The sequence below is a fragment of the Crinia signifera genome, chromosome 5 (genome assembly GCF_055691185.1).
Source record: "Crinia signifera chromosome 5, ASM5569118v1, whole genome shotgun sequence".
NCBI lineage: Eukaryota > Metazoa > Chordata > Amphibia > Anura > Myobatrachidae > Crinia > Crinia signifera.
In genome coordinates this window covers 94,202,594-94,215,596 of record NC_139221.1, presented here as the reverse complement: position 1 = coordinate 94,215,596, position 13,003 = coordinate 94,202,594, and the positions used below count along the sequence as shown (strand labels likewise).

Genomic DNA, 13,003 nt, shown 5'->3' with positions numbered 1-13,003 from the left:
TGGCTTTAAAAGAGGTACCTGAAGACATACTATGTATAACTGATTGGCAGGACCCCGCACTCAGATACATTTTTAGACTGCATTAAGACTCAATCTCATCACTATTGGGAACTTTTTGGACCTATCAATCATACGGACTGCAAGTATGGTGCACACATTTGGGGACACAGTGTTGAAAGTTCTGCAGCTATCAGGGCTATTCACTGCTGTTATCTTATCTTATGTATGAATATATGTAAACTCTTATTAAATAAGTAAAGTTTTTTAACTCAACCATTGTGTCACCACTATCATCATATTGTTAGAATTGTAGTAGGTTTGGAAGAACAGACCAGAAACACATAGGGATGGAGAGCAGCACAAACCAATCCTTTATACTTATTAATTATGCAAACGGTAGCAGTCAGACCATTTTAGTGTATTGCAGCTAGTCCAAATCCCCTCCACTCAGTGCGCAGGTACACCGCCCTCTATCTAAAATACAGTGATAACTATATAAATGTAGAATGATATAATAAAATCTAAACTGGTATAAAATTCTCATTCCAATGTCCTCAAAACACTATATTAGCTCTATAAAAAAAAGTTTAAAAAAGCCCTTAATAAATCTGAAACACTTACATCAATAGTTTCCTGGGAAGTAATATTTTGCTTGCACTACGACACTATACCCCCTGGCTTGGAAGTAGTTTTTGCAGAAGTTTATCTTCCCCTGTATTCATGAGGGATGGTTGCTGCTCATCTGAACACAGTGAGTACAGCCAACTGAACATAGTGACTACAGCAAAAGTTAAGGGTATAATCATTTTCCCTTAACTTCTACAAAAGAAGGGGAGAAATGAACACACATTTGAGTCCCAGTCAGGGGCAGCAGGAGGGGTGGTCATATTCTGTTTAAATGGGCCTGGTCTTGGTGGAGAGGTACTGGTCAGCATTTTCTCTACCGTGCTTGACTAAAATGCTGGGAATCATTTTAAAGTAATTTCTGTATGTTGCTGCCAATGGTGCAGTCCCCCAGAAAGTGTAAGTATTCAGGAAATGGGTGCAGCCTGTGCACTGTGGGCCATCTTGGACTCAGGGACCCATCAGCACCACACACATTGCCCCATTTTAAATAAGCCAGTGCAACACTTATATATCTGTGTATGCGAGTGAGTCTATGAATCTATATATATGAAGTGATATGATGTAGTAGCAGCAGCTACAGCTTTTTACTATACCAAGTTCCAATTGACTTTGTATACAGACTCAGTTGCACTCATATATACAGATATTGCATATCAATACAGTATCCTAGTGTGTCCTAAGTGCATCATGTTGTGACTAAGATTCACATTCGGTGAAAAGAAGATGTCCAACACTAGAAGAACAGCATGGGAGTTGGGGATTCACTTGCACCAGGCATCTCACACTGCAAGGCATATTGAGGCTAATGTATGAGGACATACTGTATTCTGTATTTGAGGATGTATTATGTTGGATCACCAATGAGTGTATATTGCTATTATTCATATGCCTTTAGCTTTCGGTATGTATGCATAATATCGAAACTTGTATCATAGGCCACAAAAAATATGTTTGCCAGTGACAACATCAAATTATTTTGATTATTGTTTTAGTGTTTCAATATGTGTTTCCTTTTGCATTAATACAGTGGTTTCAAACTCATATCCTTCCAGCTGTTGTGGAACTACACATCCCAGCATGCCCTGCCACAGATTTTATACAATGTATTGCTAAAACTGTGACATGGCATGTTGGGATGAGTTTGATACTACTGCACTAATACATCTAATTTTAACTATATACACACACTTTAGGGCAACATGAATTTTCATGGCTCTAATTATGCAGATGCATTGAAATTGCTGCATTGAACCATACTGAATAATATATTTTTAAGTCATTCATTATGCATTTTATTGGAGATTTGAATGCATAAAAAAAAATTCTGATTTGAATTATGGCTCAAAATTGACGGCAATATTGAGTATAGTCGTCATTTAGCTTAGAACATCCCAATACGCTAGTGAGTTATTAGAGTTATCCCTATAATGAGCATAGATTTGATTCTTTTACAATCAATGCCATATTGTCAGGTGCAATCCTCCTTAAGCTAACCAGCTTTAAGCATTAAAGGAAGCAAACATTTGAGCCTTCTATAATCCACACCATACTGCCTTGATAATACATTCACATGTTCATACAAACAAGACAAATCTTCTTCTTCTTCTTCTTCAAAAAAAAAAAAAAAAAAGACGATATAAGGCAGACTTTTCACAATTTTTAGTGTTTGTGAAAAATATACAGTACTGTACTTTGTATAGATTAGATGTATTCAGTCTAGTGTACAATTAATAACAGTTATTCATTACTGTGAATGATGAAATATGTAATAAACTGATGATGTCATTAAAGTGCACTTGTTCAAGAAATGCAGGTCATTGATTATGAGACCAATATTTACATTACGAGTGTATCTCAATGCCAATACCCATGATGATGCACTTATTTCTGTTTTAAATATGACCTTTATTCCTTTGAATATTGCTACAGCCCACATTGTCTGCCTCCCTTGTTTGTGTGTAGTAACTTTAATTAATTCTGTAAATATTGTAAAGAAAAAAGTAAATGGCAAACAAGATGAAGCTGAAGAACGAAGAAGACGTACATGGTATCCACTAGAAATGTATGTGGGTATACTGTTAAAGTGCATACACCCTGGGCGTGTTTGCAGAGCGATGATGCTGAAAACGGCTGGGCTGAAAATCACTCAGTGCATACACATTGAGCGATTTTCGCCCATCCAAGCGATTTTTGCTGGGGGTCGAAGGCTTTCGCTAGCAGGACACTATAGAAAGCCGTCCACCCCGTTGCTTACCTGCTGGAAACACCAGGAGGTAGTCGGCGATGATGCAGGAGTGCACATCACCCCTCACAGCTCATCTTCATTCCATACACACTGAAAGCAGCTCAAGCGGTAAAAGTGAGCTTCTTTCAGCTCAAAATTGCCCAGTGTGTATTGGCCTTTAGTGTCATGGAAATACATTTGAAAACCTGCAGTGAATACATCAATTATATTTATTGTTGCATATCAATATTTACTGTACATAAAGAAGTTTCTGATGTGAGCAACAGTAAACGAGTCTAACGGAAATGCACTGCAGCATCTGGGTAGTTTGCAATGTCATCCATCAAAAACTGCCAAAAAAGACTGGAAGATGGTTCATTATGCAAGGGTTTTATACTCCAATGAGTAGGCTAAAGGATTCTTCCTTAATCTGAATAGTTTATTTTCTACAGATCTGTCCTCATGCATGAATACTGCAATTGCGCCTTTCAGTCCCTCTCAGTGCGCCTAGTTCCATAAGATTCTGTTAGCGCATATGTATTTTTACTCACAACACAGTGTGGCTACGATGCACCAGGAGACTGTGCTGACAAACTTCCTATGTGACTATTGTATACCTACAGTATGTGTGACCTGTGTACAGTATGACAATCTTTGATATAAATGTTCAAATTAATCAGCACAGGTTCCTGTTTCATCCTAGCTGCATTGCCATTAAGACACATGTGCAGCAAGAAAAAATATGCCTGATACTAGCAGAGATACAGTATGACCTTAAAACACACTCATTTGAAGCATAATGTATTGAGGTTAGATGTATGAGAACACATCTGTAACTATTAAAATAAGTGTCCTTTTAAATTTTGTGCTTAAGTGCAGTATGACCACTAACTGTGAGAACCATCAGACACAGTCAGTGATTGCACAAAGTGACTGGCACCTTGAAGAAAGTACTATACAATACCGTCTGTTTAGGGATTTCAATCCTGGAGGGTGGTGCGTCCAGAAGTGGGGCAGGCTGTGTGGCCAGGAGTGGGGCTGCTGCCTGCACATTGTGACCTCTGACCACATCGTGCTGCGCCGAGCCATACAGCCAGGGAAGGGAGAAGCCAAGCAGCATCTGATCAGGTGCTCAGACGCTGCCCGAGATTGAAATCCTGGCAATTTTGGGGTCAAATCCAAGGATCCTGCCAATTCTGTTCCTGGGAATGGCCACCTTACATCTGTTCTATACCTATTTGGTTAATGGATACAGCAATATGCTGATCCAAAGCATACTTCCGTTAAAGAAAAGAACAAAACAGTAGACTTTACATCTTGGTAAAGGATAGTCATTACTATTACAAGACTTAAAACCCCTCATCATAATTCCTCCTCTTTATTCACCTCTCACTCAGAAGTGATCCCTTGCTTACCATAGACCATAACACTCAGCTCTCACTCACCTCTCATGCACTCAGCCCTAATTCACCTGTCATAAACTCAGCCCTCCTGTAAATCTCACACTCTGCATCAGACACTGAGCTCTCACTCATATCTCATACCATATATTAAATGGGTCTCATTACACTTAGCCCTCAGAAGCCAGACACACATCTTTCTGGACAGCAGCAGTATATCCATAGCATCCTCTTCCTGGGCAGCAGATTCTGTTGATATGCAGCAGAGTATTCTCAGCTGCTGCCTGCAGTCCACTCCTTGGATTTCTGTGACTTCAGAGAGATCACTGGCCTCCTATCTCTGGGACCAAGGGATCAGGGTCCCTAGCCCACAGACTGGGCACCAAAGTTTCTTTGCAATCTCTTCCTGATTTCTCCCTCCCGCAGCCATACCTACAGTAGCTGGTGGCGGCAGGTGAATGCAAACTGGACTGGAAAGAGGATCATGGGCAGTGGGTGGGTGCATCCAGTTGCTCCTACAGGGCAAATGTGCTGCACACACCAGTTATAGCCCTGTTGAAATTTTACATACTAATGACATTTAACTTTTCTAGCTTTCCATTAAAATGTCCTAAGGATAAATTGGACTAGTGTATGGGGGATACACTAGTCCAATTTATCCATAGGAGACGTCACACCAGATTGCCTCTTGAGCTCCCCAGGAGGGCTCACTAATGATTTGGGGCTTGATGCAATAAATCATATGCAATTTATTGCATGAAAAAAACTCCTGGTGAGCTGACAGGGGTGGGCAGTGGGGTCCTTGCAGTGTGGGGCACGCAGTGGTTTTAGGGCAGCGTGGGGTGGGCAGGGGGATCCATGCAGCTTGGGTGGCACAGCGGGGTCAGAGCGATGGCTGGGAGCTGGTAGTGGCTTTTGCCAGGCAGTGGGGTGAGAATTGGCTGGTGAATTTGAAAAAATATTTAGAAAAGACTGGTCGGCCAGTTATTGGATCAGAGAATTCTCTCGGCCAATCAGCGGCCTCCCATCTGATTGGCTGAGAGAATTATCTCAGCCAATCAATGTCCGGCCAGTCGTTTGAATATATATTTTCAATTTCACCAGCCGCTTCCCGCCCCACAGCCTGGCAAATGCCACTACTAGTTCCCAGCCACCTCTCTGACCCCACTGCCCAGTCCCTCGCTTCACAGACCCCGCTGCCTGCCCCACGATGCACAGACCCTGCTTGCCCACCTCTGGCCATTGCACATTGGTGTGGGCCAGCGGTGCTTCACTGCTGTCACACACACCTAGAATAGCTAAAAAGCACCCACGATGTGCCACTGATGGATCTGATCCGATAAATTTACTGTGCAGCCACCCGACCTCCCCACTTCGATCTGATGCGCCCTGGACTATGTGACAGGTCGGAGGGTATGTCAAACACATCCAATTTGGGATGATTTCTCGTCCTGATCCATCGTAATTGGGCAAAATTGGCCCAAATCTGATAAGTGTATAGGTGCCTTAAGTATAGTCATTTATTTACTGATGTATTAAAGATGTGAAATCAATACTCTGACATGGTATCTCTGCCTAAGCCAGTGTCCTGCACACTTTTGGGCTGATGTAGAGTTAAATGAAAGCCAGATGTATTTGCTGCCACATTGCTTGCCGGGAACTTAAAGCATGTTTTCACCAGAATTAAACATTGTACGCATCTCCACAGCCAGAACGACAGTCAATATAAGTAAACACCTGCACCGGCCCTATCCCTGGTACAAAAGATTCATCAGAAAACAGGCATCTTTATGCTTATGCACAACTCTTTCACACATCTGTTAGTGGAGATATGTACATCTAGCAGTCTTGTAATTGCATATGAATGGCACTGGAGCATGTGCAGAGAAAAAATAATCAAGATACTCTCTGCAAACGGACTTGTGTTCAACTTTGCTTTATTCTTGTCTTTCAGAGTGTCATGGAAATAGAGAATTATAATAGGTTGGGGGATGATTGTTAAAATATTTCCTTAATTCTGAACCACAAGTAACAGCATACCCTGCCAGCTGAAAGCAAATGCTGTCATTCAAAGATTTTCAAAGCATATATATTAGGGAAACTGGCATCCCAAGGGAGGAAAATCTGACACGGGTCAGGTAAGTATACTGTACTTATCTCCCCCTTCCCCCAAACCCTTAATCTTTTCTCCCCGTAGCCTAACCCTACCCCCCCTCCCAACACAGCATAACCCTACCCTCCCCCCTAGTGCCAAACCACAATCTCCCCAATCCCCCTACCTAAACCTTTCCCCCACCCACAGCCTTGCTTGTACTCCTCCTAGCCAAACCCGCCCAGCTGAACTCTAAGTCCCCTCTAGTGCCTAAACCTACACCCCCCCTTCCCCAACCTGTTGTATCACTCCCCAGCATACTTACCTTCAACATCACGGCAGTTGAGATTCAGGCTCTGACATCCTAATTGCTATCAGAATTGTGGTGCCAGTCTTCTGGTTGTAGACGGAATGCTTGTATCGATAAAGTGAATACTGGCATCCTGATGTCCAATATATTATTTTTGATACATCATACTGTAGCATTACTGATATAGGACATTAAAGGTGTTCCTTTGGCAAGTGCTTTTAACTCATACACAGCAAATACAAAGGGCAGAAGGCATAGTCTGTCTTTATCTGTGCCACATGTAATATAAAAGCACATGCTTTATTGTATTTTTGTAATAGCTATGTCCTATTTTCATCCTTTGGGGAACTATTGTTTAAACCTGTTCTTAGCACATCTGGGAAGAAAGCAATGCTGCATAAAAGTGCCATAATAAACTCAAGAGCTATATCTTCCCAATTATCTTTGCTTGCACATTGCTCCATTGCATTAATGGTAAGACGTTTATTTGTAATGTTCCATTTTATTTCTTAAAAAGATAACTTTTGAACAGCAGCATTTTTCCAATAAAGCCCTTATCGAATAAGATATGTTTCACAGCTGAACTATGCTCTGTTGAAAAGCATAGTTAAGCTCAAAAACAAGAAATTACTAAAAGAGCCAATACATGCTGTATGCGTAGAAGGCTCAACCATATTATTTCCTCACCTTTCTCTCTGCTCAATTAGTGTCTCCTTTGTCAGTACGACAGTGACACCCACTGGTTAGCACTGACAGTCCTGATCAGCCAGACGCTCTGTAAGTCATTGGCAATGACAGATCTTTAGGATGCAGCATTATACAGTATTGGTTAAATGTATTTTGTAAAATCTTGGCCACTGTTATAAAATATTTTATCATATTTTTCCATGACTTTTGCTGCTCGATAGTGAAAGATTCAACAGGCAAGAGTGACATGCAAGGCATTGCAAACACAAACTACTAACTTCCCTTTTCTACAAATAACTATAAAATAGTTGTACTGGACATTTAAAAAATGCATCACTTATTTAAAAAATAATGTTACAGTATGTTTCAATGGTTCATTTTGAATGTAAGAAAATGAGAAATGCCGTTTCTTTAACTACAGCCTCTGTTTTGGATAAAATATGACAAGATCAGGAAGTTTCAAAAAATATTACATGGGCCACTACTTTTATGTTGTTTTGGTTAAATCTACTTTTGTTCAATACAAATACTGAAGCTTATTTATAGCTGTGGGCAAAGGAAGTCTAAATATGCCAAAAAGTTAGTGCAGGTGAATTTCTGCCATGAGAAATATGGTAACATAGTAATTATCATTGAAGCTTATCAAAAAGGGGCAATTAATTAATCAGGTCACTTTATGGAGTTTGAATGTTCGAAACATGTGTATGTGGGTTTGCACCAGAAGCCAAGGTACTGTAGGCTAATTGGCTTATGACAAGATGGGCCATAATAATTCAATATTCTCTGGAAAGCACTGAACATACTGGTAGCACTGTACACATAAATTATAATAAACATAGTACTACAAAAGCTTTATGTAGCAACACAACTACAGAAAAACCCACACAAGTGACCTCCATGGGAAAAGCAATAATTAAACTTGAATATGCAAAGTAAGTTTAATTGTATTTTATTTGGTTAATACCATCATTAGTACATTTCATGAATTGCTCTATCTGTAGTGATCCAAATTAAAGTTTTTCCCTATTGTTTCCTTATTCCTTGTATAGACACACCCCTATATCCTAAAGTTTATAATGAACGTAATTGAATATTATGCAGTGGTTTCTGATTGATTTTGTTTTTATTGTATAGTTGTATATGGAAACGGTTTAACCCTTCCTGTTCTTAAAACCAAGGAAATTTTAAAAAACAGATATCAAAATGTAAAGGGCTTCATAGGGTTAGGGATCTCAGGATGTGTCTGAAACATTCATCATGAGGAATCAATACTGTGTTAGTAAGATCATTATGCAGATTAGTATTTAGTATTCATTCCGCTTTGAACATATTTTTAAAATGATATATGTCTCTTGAATACAAATCAACATTATCCAAAACACTAGCAAAAATGACTTATTATATCAGTGGATAAAGTTATTCAGCAAATAGGCAAAAAACAATTAGGTATTCATACAATCAGATGAAGTATGAATCACAATCATATTCAAACTAAAAGCAAATGGTCTTTATAATGTACCCTCTCTCTCTCTCTCTCTCTCTCTCTCGCTCTCTTTCTCTCTCTCTTTCTCTCTCTCTCTCTGTCACCCCCCCCCCCCCTTTCTCTCCCTCTATCTCAGTACTGTATATACTGTAAGTATACAGTACTTTCTTATTGTTTACTTTATAGATAGCTGAGGACACATAGAAAATAGAACGAGTTGCTCACAGGCCAAGATGATTAACAAAGTAAAGTGGTAATGTACAACTAACATATGCAATAGCTGGAACGTAAGAAGGAGACAAATGATGCATGGTGTGCAAATTGGTCAGCAGCTTCCTATTATTTCTGGTATAAATATAGCAACACTCCAAGATGCTTAAAATATCCATATATCTGTTTAATACATTGCTAATAGAAAAGCTGAAAGTACTGTATGAACAGTTATACAACACAAGTACATTATAACTAGCATCTGCTACAAATGCACAGTACTGTATGATCTATTACACATCCTAAAGGAGTCTAATATCCTTGTAATCAGGTTACCACTTTCACACTACTCACTAAGGATTAATAGGTTATGACACTTGGCAGTCCTGTCCAAGTCAATTATTTCATTGCAAATTGACATTCACATTAGCAAGAGGAGATATCGTTCTTAGTACCATAATGCAGTTATTTCTAGACCTTATTACTATGCTCATAATATATATAAACAGAATATTTCACACTACAAAAACTTTCTACTAGCATACATACACATCTCCTGTACAAATATTCATTCAAAGAAACACACACACCAACAGCACTATGGTCTTTACAATTAATGGATAAATCATTATGTAGTTTAATGTGCGAAAAAATGCCGTATTCTTAGACTTGACAGACTTTTCAATGTCTACTGTTGATATTATGAAAGAAGAACCAAACTGAAATGCTGCCTACGCTACTGTAACCTTAATGTGACACTGAAGGTTATTGAGCGTGCTACTGATCTTCATAGAACACCTAAAACCAATTTGTGCTTTGATATTTATCAGAGCCACAGTTCTGCATCATATAGCATATAAGTATAGCATACAAACGTATTTTCATTATTTACATAGAACTTAAAATTCGAATTTCATTATATAACCTGCATCTGTCATGCAACAGTTGCATAACATTAGAAAAGTGCCAAAAACAGGATGATATCAGTCTATATATCTTCATGGCAAATGGGAAACTTAAGATTTGGGGTATTAGATAGTTATGATAATATATACATATGTTATATAGTAGAGTCAGTCCTTGTTAAATGTGATTTACCTTTTCTTGAAGAAAGAAGCTGGGATAAAACATGTGTAATCAATCATAACATCTTCTTTAGATCCTCTATTATGAGGTTATGGCATGAGAAACAAATCTGGATAGAGTTGTGAGTGGATTAACTGTGGGTACTATGCAAGTTTGACTCAGGTAGCTGCAAGTTCCAGTAGTTGTGCTGTTAGCTTATTTACCTCTGCCTTGTAACTCATTAGCAAGGAGTCTGATAAAGCTTAATGCATTCCACATTGATCTCCTTGGTAACACAATGCTTTAGGAGACATAATGTTTGACCTGATCAAGGTGTTTTACTTGTAAGCATCTTCTACGGTGACTGTAAATATGAGATGTCATTGATAATAAATAGCCAATGGGATGAAATGCAATACCTTCAGGATTGCTCATGCACGTCAAGCCAATTTTGTAAAAAAAAAAGACATAGAAAGCAGATGCACATGACCTTTCTAATCTGATAGAATGGGTCATTTGTATTCTCTACAAATTTGCTAGTAGAGCATTTTTTTTCTTTTGCAATCTCCTTATGAATTCATTGCCTGGTTGTCATACAGGGAATTTGAATTTGTTCAGATGTATGGCCAGGTACTCAGTTAACTACTTATATACTGTAGGACTAGATGATTTGACAAATATATTATCATCTATCTATCTATCTATCTATCTATCTATCTATCTATCTATCTATCTATCTATCATATTCTACGGGCCATCTTTGAGATCAGTGGGTAGCATGTGTTCTCCAAGTCCTGCCACTGCCTCGTAGAGTCATGCTTAACATAACCCTCACTGACCTTAGCTACAGCTTGAATTGCCTGGAACACAGTGATAAAGTACCATCCAGCACATACTGGAAGCCTGATCACTTAAGAGAACAGGAATCATGAAGCATGTAGCCTAACCTATGTGAGAAATGCAATAAACTAGATCATTACCATTTGTACCTGTATACTGTATGATAAACATTGTAGAATGACAGATATCACACACACAGTCAGTAGAGCAACAATACAGTCTAAGGCAAAGTCAAACACTCACACATCTTATTCAGCAGAGTAATGCACATGCCAGGCATCAATAGCACTGCAGTAGGAATATTTACCTTACTCCTAATTTTGGATCCCTGCAAGTCCTGTTTAAATTGGCTGCTCTGCCTGAAAGGCATTCTCCAGATATCTTCCTATTCCCGTCTATCCCTCCTTCCCTTCTGCGCTTTCCCATTTGAAGCATGCTTTTTTTTTTTTTTGCAGACTTGCCTTTTTATATGCTTACTGGCAGCAGGTCTTTTTATCTCTTTTCAAAGCAACCTCTGATTAGAATGGAAGTAACTTCTAAATGTCATTGATGCAGCATGCAAATGATACATCTATCTATGGCTCTAGACAGAAACCTTAGATACAATTCCCTGGAATAAATTGCTTACGAATAATCCACTGCACAAAAAAAAGAGTTAAAATATAGTGGAAGAATATTACCTTATTCTCTCCTTGTGTAGCCAGAGAAAGATGTATGCAAATCTCTCGTGCCTTCTGTTAAACTGGTACCTGCTCCTGAAGACATGTGCCTTGTCCGCTGTCAGAGAGAGAAGTTAGCGGAGCTCTGCTTTGGGCAGACTGAGCAGTAATAGCAGCAGCTCAGTGATATGAGGGTCTCTGGGGCTCTAAACTGCTGTGAGAACATGCTCCGTGGCCTCTGACTTGTTCACTTCTTCATATGAGAATATGAAAAGGCAGCATGGTGACACACACATACACTCTCTCTCTCTCGCTCTCTCACTCACTCTCTCTCTCTCCTCTCTCTTTTTCTCTCGTTCTCTCTCTATGTTTTTTTTTTTGGTTTCTGCTGGATAACGCAGCTGCTATTAAAAAGGATTCCAAAATGAGAACATCCTTCTTGACAGGAGGTACAGATGGAGTCCTCAGTATAAAATCAGAAAAGGGCTATGAAAAGGGGGTGGGGTGGCAACCAGTCTATCTGCTTTGAAGCATTTGCATTTGAAAGAGCTTCAGGAGAGAGTTTAAGATTTTTTTTTTTAGCTTGTCATTAGGAACCATGATCAATTGAGCTCCCAAGGCACAAAGCCAGAGCGAATCACTACTTAGAGTTGTCTTGCTTTATAGTTTTGCCCTTTCAATCTCTCCAGCGTGCCCTAGTTACACAGTCTTTACTTCTGTATATTCTCCACCCTGCTGTGTTATCTGGAGTAAAATCCCAGTGTATGATTTAGTCTCAGTGTGAAACTCATCTTGAAGAAAGGGTCCTGCATCTAAACAAGATAGCACAATAGATAGGTTACATATACTAGTGTTGCTGGAAACACACTTCCATTGTTCCAGTTTCCTATTGTGTTGCTATTGTTAGTGCTGCACAAATTCACAAGTGAAGTACTGCAGGCTCATTCACCTTTTCTTAGTGATGTTACAAGTTTTTGTGTCATTGTGTTTTTTTTTTTTTTTAAAGATAGCAAAATGTATTTGTTCTATTGATAAGTGCAACAGGTGCAACTTTATTCTGTACCGTAATAATTGGCTTGGTGTTTTAACCCTTTGAGTGCCAATGTTTCGGTGAGGGATCCTCAAAATATCCGCTTATATTGCTCACAGCAACTGCTCTCTTTTTTTAGTGCAATATTGAACTAATTTTCAATTCATTGACTTGGCTGTATTTGTATTTATGTACACTTAAAGAACAGTCGCTGTGAGCGACACTGGCATTTTTAGTGGATATTTTGAGGAACTCTCACAGCATCCTTGGCACTTAAAGGGTTAAGATCAAATCGCCTGTCTTCCTGTGGTTGTAAACAAAACAAATCCAGCAATCCACAGTTTTCTTAACCTGTTCGGTGCAAAGGGGAGTGGAA

At 39.1% G+C, this 13,003-nt stretch overlaps 1 protein-coding gene across 2 annotated transcripts in view; it reads right to left on the bottom strand.

Moving 5' to 3' along the window:
* CDH7 (cadherin 7) overlaps nt 1–12,109 on the bottom strand; it is a 205,546-nt gene extending 193,437 nt beyond the window's left edge. The window contains exon 1 of one of the 2 annotated variants that reach the window (XM_083187709.1): nt 11,619–12,109. The gene's annotated coding sequence lies outside the window, so the exon portion shown is untranslated. Of the gene's footprint in view, nt 1–11,245; nt 11,368–11,618 lie in introns of those variants that run through there. The other variant, XM_083187710.1, reaches the window with a different exon arrangement.
* Between the last annotated feature and the right edge of the window lie 894 nt (nt 12,110–13,003).